The following is a 12,226-nucleotide window of genomic DNA, read 5'->3' as shown; positions in this document are numbered from 1 at the left end:
TATCCAAAGGAAGCCTACAACCCTAGCAACAGCAGTAAGAAGCAGTGTTCACTTCCTCACACTGAGAAGCCTGTTCTGAAGAATTACTAATAAAGTCATAAAATAGGTCAGCTTCCATGTACATTAGCCTTTGCCCTCTTTGCAGAGGCTGCCAGCAGGAATGCCGATTAATGACAGCTGTGTTGGACATTTGTTGACTGGGAACTAAAGCGAGCTTGCAGATCCCTTTCACACAGCCTACAAAACACCCAGCAAATGGCAGTCTCTTTTTGACCTTGGACAGCATTAGAAGTATTTTCCAATGAGAAAAACTTCTCAGAAGGAGTAGATTGCTCAGCAGAGAGAGAAAAATAAGGTTTTTACTTATTCTATTTCTTATTCTGTGATCTTATCCTAGGCATAGCAATTATCTTCGCAAAGTTTAACAAAAAGTGGAATATTTATGGGGGTATGTCAGACAAACCCTTTTTGTGTGACAGCAGAGATATTTTCACAAGATCATTTCATTCATGAAAACATTACTAAAAAATAAGGTCAGTTTATAAAGTGAAGATATTTTCAGCATGTTTTGTGAAACATTTGTTTCTTCTTGGATTTAAAATTTTGCTTTGAAAATATGAAAATTTTGTTATATCAGAATGCACTAGTACCCTTACAGAGACCTTAAAAGATCCTTTTCTGAAGTTAAGAATTCTTCAAAAAGTGTAAGTAATACTGTACTATCCAGGGTAAATTTTAGAAATATTTACTTTAAACTAAGTTTAAAGGTATGTGTGATTAAATAAATCATAAAGATATCCTGCTGCCTTAAGGCAGTGTTTGGCATGATCAGTGGCCATTCACACTCTGAACAAAGCTGTATCTCTGATGCTGTGGGAGTACTTAACACTTGAATTCCCCCCAGTGCTCAGCAAAAGACTGGTCATTCCCGTGCTTTTGAATCAAATTTGTTTTATTTTTGGTTACAGCTTGCATGTGCCGTTTTAGATGACACTTCACTAAAACATGACCTAACACTATTATGTTTCTGAAGTCTGAGAAGCAGAAAGATTTGAGTTCATGGATGACCATACTCCAAAGAAAGCTTTCTGGGGAGAGAAAGCAAATGGCAAATAAAGTAGCTGACTTTTTGGATGTGCACTTCTGACTACTTGGCATCTTTTCAATACAGTTCCATCTTTAAGAATGTAGGTTATATTCAGTGACTTGTTGGAGAGCCAAACCCTTATGCCTTAAATCAGGGACACAATAAACACCCTTCCCTGAGGAGAAAGCAGAGACAAGACCAAGAGAAAGGAGTTCCTCACAGGCTTGCATCACGAAGTTTCCTCATTCCTTTCCCCTCTGGGCCAATGAACAGTTCTCAGAATATTTCCTGAGACCCTGCAGATTCATGAGGTCTCCCCAGTTCCTGGAGTAGCCAGAAGCTCATAAAATCACTTTAGTCAACACCACCTGTCTAAAGAAAGGCATAAGTATCAAGAGGCTCCCTTATTCTTAAAAATACAGGTATTAATTGGAGATGTCTTCCTTTTCTAAATCAGTTTCTCTGATCTGCTGGGCAACCCAGGCACAGACAAATGGTTGCATGGCAAGAATTCTAGGTTAAAGGACTATATTAATTGCCATTAATATAGAAGAATTCTTGCATACAAATGAGCAAGTATTAATTCCATCATTATTATGCCATTTGCACACACTCAATAACATCAGTTATCTCGGGTTTCAAAAAGGTCCTAAGATTTTGCAGTGTTATACACTCTTTTATAGACCAAAACTATGCAAGTCTAGTGCCGGAAAGTCGTTTCTGCTTCCTGGTTGACATGAATTAGCAGAAAGCTTTAATTTTTAGCAAATTTTACATTTCTATGAAGATGAGAGAAAAGTAATATGCCTGAAAAATGAAGGAAATTCCCAGGAAGTTAACTCCAAGAAGATGAGGCATGCCTCTTGAATCTGCTCACTGGAAAATTTTGTAAATTTGTGCTAAAACATTTTTTTTTGTTTGCAAATTGAGTTTGCATCTACATAACAATGTCCTTTGCTAACATTGTGACTTTACACAATATTTAGATCTCTGTTTCTTTTCCTGAACTTGTGCTACATTTGTCTAAATGCTTTTCCCTGTATCAAAAAGTTATTATATATATTGCACCAGTTAATTCTTCATTTTTCTACGGTTTCATCAATAGGGAGAGAGAAAGAAATGTAAGCATATGCTGTGTTATGATAGGAATGAGGCAATAACTAGCTGGCAGATACCATAAAGTCTTTTTTGGATACTTTGGTTTGTGTGATGCTTTAAACAGTATCAGATCTCTGTATGACAACTGAAAAAAAATTACATGACATGGTATTCTCAGCTAGAAAGAGGAAAGACATTTGTTTGTGCATCACTCTGAAATATTGTGCTAGATTAAAACTGAGTGCATGCTACCTTCAGAATAAAAGTTTGAAGACAACAGCTATTCAGCTGGTTTTAAACTGATCAAAAATTCTTTGTGGCCCTACTATTGTAAAGGATACCTCTATCTTGATATTTGATGCTGGATTTACTGAATTTAATAGATAGTTTTACTGTCTAAAAATGAACTTACTGGTTTCTTCTGGATTTTCAAGGAAATTACTGTAATCTTTTAAAGTTTATCTCTTTAATGACAATTTCAAATTTTAACAGTATATAAAACATGAATGGGAAAGACATAATAAAAATACATAGTAGGTTTCACAGACAACGTTGATTGTTACGGCTTAGTTGGCAACTACTCTCATAATGATATTTGAGACTGGAAAAAAATTAATAATAAACATGTATTTAGTTGCATAATTAACAAATAAAATCAGTTAAAATCAAAGGGCAATGTTTTAAATATTTTTATTGTCTTGAGATAAAGATTGATATTGATATTGCCATGAAACACTGGATTAAATTTAGAGAGCTGGTGAATTTGAAGGATCTGTGTTAAAGTAATGTCTCTGACCACCTGTATTTCTTACAATCTGCTTCCAGCTTAGATTTGGATCTTTTCAGTACCTTGCCTGGTTAAACATCCTTTGACTTTTGCCTGTTGATCAACTGAATGAGAGGCTCTAAATTTTAAATTCCTGTAATTCATTCCCTCAGATGGTGGTATGTCAAACTGTACTACATTGAGAGTATCTTTAAGGTTTATTTAATTTTTCGAGCACATCTGCACATACACTTCCAAAACATTCTTGGAGTTCTCATCAGGAACTAGTTAGCTCTGCACACTACTTCTCATCCTGTGTCTCTTATGCCTTCTTGTAGAGAAAATCCCATAAAATCTTTGGGAACTACAACATATCGCTAATTTTTTGTACACATATTGGAAGCTGAAGGTGCTGTAGAATACACCGAGTCTGTGTATTTATATATTTCTTCAGAGAAAAAGGTGCCTGCATAATTTCTACAATTTCCTGTGACACATCAAGCTTCCTGAAATTCTTGCAACTCTTTGCTATGCAAATGCAAACGTGTTTAGCTGGACAGTTTGGTTAGAACTAATAGAATCTAATGAGAATCCTGCTAAGAATTCAAATTAATATTTAACACATGCATGTTTCTATATGCTACATATTTATCGAAAGTTGGATCTTAGACTGAGATTCCAAGGCAATATTTTTGCTGAAGAAATTACTCTTATATTTCAGGTTTCCTAACTTTTTCACCCTCTCCTCTTATTTAGGATTTCTGCAGCACTTATCAGATAAAGTTGCAGAAAGATGAGGACAGTTTGAAGAACTTTTGTGGTTTTAGTTCACTTCAAGGCAATCACTTTCTAGGTCAAAGTCTTCTTTAGTGTATATGACTATATCAAGCCAAAAATATTTTATGAGATTTTGGCAGAGAAGTGATGTCAACGATTTGGCATTTGGAGTGATTTTCAATGGATTCAAGCCACTGGTGGATATGGGAAACTTATTTGGAAAGAGAAATCGTTTTTCCATAGACTTCATCCAACTTTTCAAAATTTCTAACAGTCAGTTCAGCACAGCTCATCAGATGGAATTTGTGACTGAGCTGATCAATGTTTCCTAGTCTGTGCAGAGGAGCCCTCGTCAGCTGTGAGACTCAGCTTAGAGATTTTTTTACATGTGTTCAGTAAAGAGGATTTCTCAGGTGCCCTGAATCTCTAACTTCAATAATAAAATTTGGCACAAGTATTAAAAAAAGGAATTCTATGCACAATACTGCAGTGGCACCTGAAGCTGTTATCTGTGGCTTTCCTTGGAGCCAACAAAAGTTGAATACCTTTATTTCCAAGTAGCATGCAGCATACAGTAAAAGCCTTGGAAATTGTTTTAATATTTTTGCTATTTTTAAAAAATGGTGTAGAAGTAAGTGCATTATAGTACACTCTGACTCCTAATTGTGGATGTTAAATATGTGCAAAATCTTTACAAAGTTGAGGCCTGCAGAAGCAAAAATTATGGACTGCAGGTTTAAGGTGTATCTTTCTTTGTAAATACATGAATTGTTTATAAAGATGGATTTTCTTTCACACATTCTAAGGTGTGCTTACTTATTCTAGGTGTGCCTACATTTCTAGAACAATATGAATATTCATATGCCCTATAAATAATAATCTCTAAAATAAAAAGCATCACACTACATACATGAAGCATAGTCCAGAAAATGCTTAATGGAGTATGCCTTGTAGCCATAGAATTATTGTAGAACCACAGAGTGGCTTGAGTTGGAAAGGGACCTTAAAGATCATCTAGTTCCAACCTCACTGTCATGTCAGGGCGTCTTCCACTAGGCCAGGTTGCTCAAAGCCCCATCTTAAAGCTGACTTTCAATATTTCTAGGGATAGGACATCCATAGCTTCTCTGGGTAAGTCTTCATGAACCAACTTCCAGCAACTTTTTGATGCAGTTCAGAATGTTGAGATAAGAAATAAAAGTTTTATTCTTAGATATGTATGCTAACCTTTGAGAGAAAGATGACAGTAGAAGTGGAAACAGCAGTGCCTCTGTAAGTTCTTTGTTGTCCAGTGAAAACAGTAAATTTGAATGAAGTCTGTCCTAATTTGTAAGAGAAAAAGAAGTTTAGGATATGCTGATGTATGTAGTACACTTTATTTTAAAAATTTTCTCTGATTGTGGAAATCTTTTAAATAAGTCGAGAAGGCATTCGTTTCAGACAAGCTGTTTTTCTTTTTAGTCCCTGTCCAGACATGGATGGGGTGTAGGACCTGCTGTGTTAGCTTGTGAGAGGGAAGACAGAGCACAAGCCAGGGATTACACTGAAGAGACATGTCTTCTGAGAAATATCTTCTACACTGAAGGAAAATAAAAGAGTCAGAAGCACTACTTCTTCTTAACTCTCAGAAAGCCAAAACCTTGAGAAACAAACAGAATAAAAAGAAGTGATACAGCTGATGGTTGGTGCTTCATATTTTAAAACCAGAATTTCGAATTAGGAGGATAAACTCAATATTTGCCTGTTTCTGAGGTTGAATATTTGTAGAAACAGTTCTATATCTTATTATATTTCATTTCCATTTCAAGCTAACTTAGATCTGATTGAAAACAGTCTGAGGAAAAATATTTGGGGCAGTTGTAAAACCAAGCAAAAGCATATTGAGTTGGAATGAGGTGTTTAATGCATTTCTCCTGTACTTGTATATTTTTCTCATTTTGTTCATGTAGAATAGGGAGTAAATAACAATTTTTCTGTACATATCCCTAACTTCTGCACGTGCTTTTGCATCAGTCTTCTGTCATTCTGTCATGCAACATTTTCACTTTAATTTCATATTCACTTTCATCAGGCTGAAAGTGAATGTGAAATTCACTTCTATCTTATGCTACAGATAGACAACATTATTTTTCTACTCAAGATGTTAATTTTGATTCAGCATATTTTGTCTTACAAATCTTACTTTCCTTAGAGGGTAACAGTTGTCATCATTATGTTAATATGTCAGACACTTTAAAATTCTCATCTTTATTAATTTTATCAGTAGTCACCATTGTACTTGATTTAGACTTTTCTATAGGATTACTTTATTACAAATAAATCCTAGATTTTTTTTTTCACTCATTAAATTAATGGTTTGAGCAACTCTTAATGTAATGCTGTGATACCTCCATGAAGTTCAGTGAAGTCATGATAACAATGACCAAACAGATCTGCTCCTCTCATTCAGTGTCTTTTCCTAGGCCATAACATCTTTGCATTTTCGTTTCCCACAATTTGCTGCATTAAAACTTGCAAAATTTGCTGTCATTTCATTCCTCATTTTCACTAGAAGACTAAAAAAGCTATCAATAAAAAATAAAATGAGGAATTACTCCACAAGTTTACTACTCAACATAATTTCTCACCTTTGATGATATAGTACCTCATTATAAGGATTCCTACTTTAATTTTAATCTTATTGGCTTATTCTGGGCGAAATACAGTGTGGTCTGCAATTTATTCTTATGCAGCCTGGCAGATTTGTAGAAGCGCATCACAGGCTTCTTGCAATGAGCCGGTTTCTCTCTAGCAGACTCTGGCATGTACAGGGTGGATGTTCTACACCCACATTGCTCCCTGACATGCACCCGCCCAGGGCACTGCTCAAGTGCTCACCCACGCCTGGCAGTCAGGCAACATTCTCATTTGCTGAGTTTAAACATCCTCAGGAGAATTATGCTCTGGGGACAAAAAGAACAATGAAGTTTCAGTATGGGGAGAAGAGAGAAAGGTCATATTGAAAGAAAGTTTATTATTATTTTGATCAAGGAGATTATTTGCAAGGACCTTAATTTGTACTTTCTCATCAGTTTATTTCTGTCTCCACAACTTTTAACCCATCTGCTTCGTCCTCTTGCAGCAGATTTAAATGGTTTTTGGTACAAGTGGAGGGAGTGCATCATCTGAGCAAGCAGAAAGGAAAAAAAAAAAAAAAAAAAAAAAAAAAAAAAACACTGAGGAGTTTATTTCCTCTCTGAATTTCAGGTAAAATGTGTGGATCGGCATCTGCAGGAAAACAAGTTTTCCTCTCCATTTTTTACAGGTCTAGTTCTCATTGTTTGATAAGAATAGTCAATATTCAGGCATGTACGTTTAGAGGGAAACAACTGTGAACAAAGGATGGCAGCTGGAAGATCTGCTCATTGGTGCCTCTTGCTGATACTCATTGATCTTAAGTTGTATGCCTTATAGATCTTCTCTAAACAGCAATGCAGCCCCATATCATGTAATCTTTTTGTGGAAGGATACATTTTCAGCAGTAGAAATCTTTTGAAGCAGTGTTTTCATGCCTGTGGTATTAGAAAACCTTGTTAAGAGTAAACATAAGAAATATGAAGCATAAGAAACAAACCAGCCAAGCAACATGTAAATCCTTACTGTGCCTGTACAAAAGGAACGTTTTATTTTGTGGTTAATGGGCTTGATTGAAAGTTCACTTTCAAGTCAAGGGGAATCATTCCACTGATTTTTCATTCTTATCTGGAATCTTGGCCCAGCCCAACATCCTTTAGACTTGAGCTGCAATTGTAATCAGTAAATTGGTAACTGTGCAGGCAGCTTCACCCAGCCATTGATCTTCTGGTTTGTTGCAGTCTCTTCCTAAGGTATTTGATAAAAGCTGCAGATGCCAATGGAGAAATAGCACAACGGCCAACGATACATGGTGAAAAGGTTAAGACATATGTATGTCCAAAGCATGTGAGTGTCAGCCTGACCTTGTATGGGATCATGTGCAAGGTAGCAAGAAGGAACACGGCTATGGTGTAAGTGGATGCTTGACAGAAGATTTCACTGAATCAAAAGAATGCATGCAGCTTTATTTCTAAGTTCCTATGTGTGGCCAAGAGTTTTGACTGTAAGAAGGTTGATAGCCAAATGGGCAGCAGTGCAATGCTTCTGTTGCACAGGGCTCTGGCTGATGGGGTCTTTTCCTGTCTTACATCCATGAGGTGAAAATGTCTCCATCTTGCATGTATCATCTTGAAAGAGATGTTCAACTGTTTCCCCTGTACACTGACTCAGAACAATGTGTTGTGTAATCACTGGTGATGTACTAAGGGATGTTTATGGTATGAAATCCAGAGTTCTGATACTCGTCCGAAGTGTTTATTGAAGTCTGGGAATGCAGTGACAGGAAACACTAAATTTGGTCCATCAAGGTGCAATATTGAAATCAGACTGAGAGGTTGAGAAGAGCTGTGAGTTGAGTAGGTCAGGCCAGCAGCATCACCCTGAGAAAACCTCATTTCATTTTATTGTCAGCTTTCCAAGCTTTTGCTTTAGCCTTTGTAAGATCTGACAAATATGATACAATTACCTAAAACAGAGTGAAACCAGAGCTGCTGCCCTTTAATCCAGGCATGCGTAAAGGGTCATTTTAGTTGGCACAAGGTGCATCCCACACTTCATTTTCCATCCAGAGGACTTATACTCCTGTGCAAAAGAACCAAGGAAGGATCAAGCCCATTATAATGCATATTTATCATGGGCATCTCTGTGTCTCTATGTGGGCTGAGCAACTTTTACTGCCTCTTAATATACTTCCTCCTTTATTTATGAGCCATGCAGGAAATTCTAAGAAACTTCATCAAAGTGACATGAATGGCTGTGACATTATATCTCTAAAAATCTTGATTCATCACAATCAAAAAAAATTTAGAGCAATAATGTTGACTTTAATCAGTTGAACTTGCTGAGAGAAGATTTTTTTTTTATCAGTGAAAAAAATCAAATATTGAGAAGAAAAAGGATGAGATACAAGTTTTGGATCTGGAGTAGCAGTGGATCCTGCTCTAAATCAAACACTTCAGTTGTGAAGGTGCTCATTGGCCATGTGGAAACATGGATGAGAGGATAGTGGGGGTAGCCTGGAGTGCTTCTACATGTCTGTGGTCTTCTCCAAGACTAAAGACACTTTCAAAGCAAGGAAAGTGTGTCTAGGGAACATCCATATTTTTTTCAAAAGCTTATGATCACAGTAATTTCCAATAAATATGCTTCTCCATGCAATTTTATATTTGCAGTGTGAACAAAGATATCCTTTGCTTTCTAAGTGACATCAGTAAAGTGAGAAATAATAAAATTATTCTGATTTAAGGAAAATAATCCATGAGGTGCCTGCAGTGCATGTTGTGAAGAGAAGCTGCTCAAACATACCCGAAGGGTGAGGGTGCCAATTTCCATTAAAATTAATAGGAATTTGGCATTCTGATGTTCTAGGTGGCTTCTGAATATCCCACACCTACCTTCCTCTATGATTGCGAAGTAGGAAGAATTTTCTAGTGTGAAACATTGTTTGAAAAATACCATACATTAAACAAAACAGCAGTTTGCATTTCTGACTCATAAAAATGGCTGCTTCCCAGGCAATACAGCTCAGTCGAGTGTAATGATATGATTGGGTTGTGGTTGTGAATCCAAGTTTACTTAAACATAATATAAAAAAGAAAAAATATGTTTAAGCTTTCAAACTGTCTCTAACATTGTCAAAACACAGAAAGTTTTCACTGTAGAAAGTCAGTGGGAAGATCCCCCTTCCTGAAAAAGAAGTGCCACGAAGATGAAGATGGAAACGGATGACTTGTGGAAGCTGTAGAGCTTAGCTCAGCATTTGGTACTCACATTGGTTGTTGGACTTCACAACACAAACAGATGTTATGGTCCTTTCTCTAAATCCAGCAGGAATCTGTGCAATCTTCTGCACATGGAAAAAAAATACAAACATCTCACATTTGAAATACAAAATTAGAATTGATATTCAATGTCCCTCCAGTCAAAAAAGTATTTGATTACTGAAGAATCCCAGAGATATGAAAACAGGAATTAAAGCTTTAAAGTGACTAGTCCCAGTTCTAGTCCTGGGATCCACTGACATTCCTAGTAAGGGAAGATATAGAGCCTTCAAAATCAGTGCAGTCCTTTTGTAAACTGGGATAATATTGGTCCAACTTTCACAAAGATTACAGGCAAGGAAATAAATATTAACTCCTAGTGATTTTTTTTGCAAATAGTCACTCTTTGATGCCTTATGAGCTGCTGAGTTGGAGTTTCGTTGTCTGGAATGACATTTCAAGAACAGCAAGTGGCTTTCTTTATTGGATCTGAAACAAGATTTTTGGGAATACCATATGCTGTGAAGCATTTGTAGCAGATGATTATCAAATGACTGTGTGGAAATGGGGCTGACCTGAGCACAGCCTCTCTATGAAACACTGTGTAAAATAGCTTTTAAAAATGTATTACAAATTCTTCATGAAAAAGAGGGAAATGTATAGAGACTATTTTTAATATTTTATTCCCTGATGACATATCTGTCTACACTGTGTTTGGCCAACTGTTTTCTTAAGTACTGCACTGTTTTTCTTTTTTGTCTTTGGTCTGTGCCCTGGTGCTTTGTGCCTATTTACAAGAACTCCATAAAGCTCTATTGACTGTGACAGTATCACCCTGTTGCAAGACTTTGTTCCTACTTAAAACTTTATGTTCCCTTTTGCTAGCTGAATACTGCCTGTCATGGCTTCCAGCAAACACCCCTTTGAAGCTAAATTCCCTCCCTGAAACACCTCTTTGTGATTACCTCTCTAACAAAGTTATAACCTCATCCCAGTGCATCAGGATCTGAGCCATGACAGATGTGGGCTGGATTTTCTCTGACACAAAAGGATCAGGTTAAAATAAATATCCATTGCGCCATTATGTCCCAGCTCAGGGTAGTGAGTGGTGCTGAGTGTACAGAAGGAAACACAGAAAACCTGAAGTAGACAATTAAGAGAAATCCACTACCAAGTATAATTTTTCTGTTTTTCAGGAAGATACATTAGTCCAATTGCTGAGCTAAAGTGCTTCCTTACGGTTACTTGGCTCTCCCAGTACAACAACGCCACAAGCTTGAAGAGGACTCATCCTAAGGGCATTGGGAAGGGTCAAGCACATATCCTCAAAACTCAATAAAAGGAATGGAGGATGGTCAGATTTAGTAGCTAATGAGCATTTTCTGTCCAGTTATGCTTTGACTAATTGCTGGATTACTGGTATGGAGAGATGGCTTCATGAAGTACAAGTTTGAGTTGCATGAAAAGAAGGTAGGTGAAAGTCAGTGAGAAGTCAAGGTAAATGACCAAAGACTTATTTTTATCTTACAATCACCAATTAGCACTTTTACAATATAACATGAATGCCAATGGGAAAAATTGCTATGTTTCATGCTCATGGGAAATTAAAACAAAGGAAAATGAAGATGTGTGAACTAAGGATACTATAATAGAAAAATCTCATCATGATTACTGAACTACAAACTGTTGTTAATCCAGAGTTCTTTTTTTCTGCAGATTTATTTGTAGAATTTAATAAAATTTTATTTTTGGGAAACCTTAAATATTGAAGAAACATTTGTTAGTTTTTCATGACAATGAGGAAATTTAATTATTTTCTAAACATATTGGATTAATTACTGTCACTAATGAAACAGTCTATGTCACAAAGAAATAAACAGATGTATTCCTGTAAACTGAACAAAGACTGAGATAGGGATTTAGCTCCATGAGTCTATGGGGTTTACAGAAAACATATATCTTTGGCTAATATGGCATATCAATCTGAATGAAGTTTCACAGCTGATGAATCCTGCAAAGGATGATCAGGCCTGATTTGTTTAAAGGGGGAATCACAGTAAAAACTAAATTCTTATTTTATGAGAAATTACTTCATTGTGCATGTTTATTTCCTACTTAAATCCATGCTAACATTATTAAGTACATAGTTCAATATACCTCTTTTGGACTAGTGTTTGGTTCCTTTCTTTTAGTGTTTTAATTCTTTAGAACCATTGAATTGTTTGTGTTGGAAGGAGTCTAAATTTCATCTACAGGAACCTTAAATTCAGTGTTATCTCAGAAGTGGTAGGGGTGAATAAAGAAGGTTTATTGACAATGTCTATTTTTAAATACAAATCTAAATTACACTCCATTTTTGAGTCATTCTCCAAAGGAAAACTCTGCCCATCTGTCTTTTCATCTCATCTTTAGTCTCTTTTTGCCTAAAGAAGCTGGGAAAGACATTAGCCCTCATGAATATTCTGTCTGATACTAATTCATGTTTTTCCTGACAAACTGAATACTTGTATCTGAAACAGAGGGGAAAGATGCCGTCGTAAAAAAGATTTCAAATAAACTGAAAAGGAGTGGTGACCTTTGAAGACAATTCCCAAGATAGGATACAGCTTGGACACGTAATTCCTT

Source organism: Sylvia atricapilla, chromosome 3, assembly GCF_009819655.1.
Source record: "Sylvia atricapilla isolate bSylAtr1 chromosome 3, bSylAtr1.pri, whole genome shotgun sequence".
NCBI lineage: Eukaryota > Metazoa > Chordata > Aves > Passeriformes > Sylviidae > Sylvia > Sylvia atricapilla.
The sequence above is the reverse complement of the archived record's forward strand: the minus strand, read 5'-3'. Positions refer to the sequence as shown.